The sequence below is a fragment of the Citrus clementina genome, unplaced genomic scaffold (assembly GCF_000493195.1).
Source record: "Citrus clementina cultivar Clemenules unplaced genomic scaffold, Citrus_clementina_v1.0 scaffold_7, whole genome shotgun sequence".
Taxonomy (NCBI): Eukaryota; Viridiplantae; Streptophyta; class Magnoliopsida; order Sapindales; family Rutaceae; genus Citrus; species Citrus x clementina.
The window spans coordinates 9,394,312-9,397,181 of NW_006262075.1; positions in this window are offsets into that span (position 1 = coordinate 9,394,312).

Below are 2,870 nucleotides of genomic sequence, written 5' to 3' on the forward strand. Positions count from 1 at the left end.
GGTTTAGCATCTATCAAAGATACTTTTGCCATCATAGTCTTCTTTATTCTCATGATATATATATACATAGTCTTAGTAAATCCTATGTATTCTCATATTAGTATATCAATTGGGTTGTATTTAATCTTTGCCTGTGTATCAATGCATTTACCGACTCCCCATAAGGAATAATGGTATTCATGATCCCAGATTTAAAATCAAAGCAAAGATTTCTCATATCAGAAAATGACATGTTTCCAAATATGAAAATGACAAATTTTAAGTTCAAATATAATTTAAAAAAAATATATAGAATAATTATATAAAGAAATTTTCAATTTATATTATATATAATAAATTTACAATAAAATATATTAATCACATATGGAGAATTTTTATTTTTCATATGTTAAGAATCAATTTAAATTATTTTTATTTTTGAGCAATTGATTAAATTTATTTAGTTGAAGAGAAATATTGATAAAAATTAAATGGAAAAATTGGGTAATAAAGTTATATTTCGTAATTTTATTAATAATATAGGAATAAATTGGACAATGAACAATTATTTTTTAATATGCTATAAGGGTATAATGATAATTGCACTTTAAAATTATAATTTACTGTTAACAAATGAGGGTCTGAGCGTCTTTTTTGAAACATTAGGGAGTTTTGTGTACCTTATTCAAACGTTGGGGGTCTCTGTGTCATTTTCTCTAATTAAAAAAGAATTTAAGCGGACTCGAACCACTGCCTTCACAATTGTGAAAGTAGTGGCTCTCTCAACTTTTGCCTAAGTGGGTGATGATAAAGTTACAATCTCTAATATAAACTTTTTTTATACAACCAATATAACATAAATTTATGAGTTAAATGAAAATATAAAATAATAAAAATAAATCATACAAGACAACACGTATTAGATTAAACCAATATAATCGTACCATATCATTTTATTAAAAAAAATCTCTCCATTATTATTACTCTTAAACCATATTTCTTCGCAACTTTGTTTCACAGTCTACGAGTCCTCAAGATTATGCCAAAACCATACAATCATGGCCTTCCCTACGCAACCTACTTTTATTATTTAAAAGAAAGTGGAACAATTCTTGTCAGTAGTCAGTATCCGATCAACCTTCAATCCTGTTGGATAGCACATATTTAAGAATCAAAGCCGGTCAAAAGCTTCCGCGTACATGCCGTTGAGTTGAGACAGCATTTGATTTGCCCTATTTGCTTCATAAAATATCACCAACCAGAACCACCAATTTTTACAGGTATGCAATAAGAGAGAATATTATGCTTATTGTTATTTATCATTATTATTATTGTTGTTGTTTTTGACTCCATTGGCAGCATACAAAATGCAAATCATAAAAATGGAAGAGACATAGACACATTTATTGTCTTTACGCGGCGAGAGGCAGGCGTTTTTTCAGCTTTAATAAGGTTCAAAACAATTTGTTGAACAAGTATCTTTATATATTGTATTGTGTATTGCCCACCATTAATTAATGAACCTTGTTTGATGAGCAGAATATTTATCTTTACGAAAGAAGAGAATTTATTTCTGTTTTAGCTTTTTCGCTGCCATTTGGTTTGATGAGAATATTCTGGATATTGGCAGTAAGATTTGATGGGTGTGTTGTGGTGTACACATGGTGGGATCCCACTGGGAATCTTGTGTTAATATTTGATTGTGGGGATTCTATGCCATTCTTTGAGGACCTTATTTCAACACCTCAATGCTCTAGGTCTAAGAAGGTAACTAAAGCATTTTTGAAAATAAATCATTTACGATAGTGTCAAAGTTTACATACTTAAAAGTATCTTTGTATCATTGATTTATTTTAAATTTATTAATTTTTAGTTAGTATTTAAATTAGGGCACTTATGGGTATGTTTGACCCGATTTGTAATGTATTTAGATGCTCCTCCAATCTACTTAATCTAATTCTATTTTTAGGTAATTTTTTCTTTAATGTGTAATAGATGCAGGGAGATTCCTTCTCCTATTAATAACTCCTTTTTTGTTTGTGTGGGTAGATTTATTGCCGTCAATTTTAGCAATATATCTCTAGTATGAATCTTTCAAATTAAAAACAAAAATGGCTGAGGGAGTAATCTTTTTATTTTTTAAGTATATGTTTAGATTAGTAGTCTTTTGGTCCGGGATCATAAAACGTGGGAAACGTCCGGGATCATAAAGTGCGGGAAACATCCAGGAAAACTTTAAAACCGCGGGATTTTTAAAAGTTTAAAACTTAAAACACTTAAACCACATGATTTATGCGTTTTCCTGAATGTTCCCGCACTTTAAAATTTTGGACTAGAACATTTCTCATGTTTAGATTACTTCAATTATGATATATCAAGCAGGTATTGCTAGGCATTAAACTGAACATAGGTCCAGACAAGACTTTCCGAATGCATAATTTGATTTGAACCATATTTATAAATCATTGTTAAACTCAAATTAACACTAGATCGAAATTTCTCATATACCTACCGGTTAGATGTTGAAGCTTTTGCATATTTTTGACACTTTTAGTGTTGCGGGGTGTGAGTGACAATTCGGGTCATCCCAATATAAAATTCAGATCCGATCCTAAGAATTTCTAATATAATTGAGCTTTATTGAAGTCATGCATCCTTATCAACCCACTTCTGCTTGTTCTCGACTTCTCGCTTCCAAGAACCAACTAATTAATTAAGTGCTAAATATAAATCACATAGTATTTTATGTATGATAAATTGTTAATGTTTCCATTTAAACCACAATTAACACACGGTCAAATAAGGGATTCTATAGAGGCGTACAAGGAAGCCACCCTCGCCAGGCATCATATTTTTCTAACAACATATGCTTGAACTTAAATGGACTATTA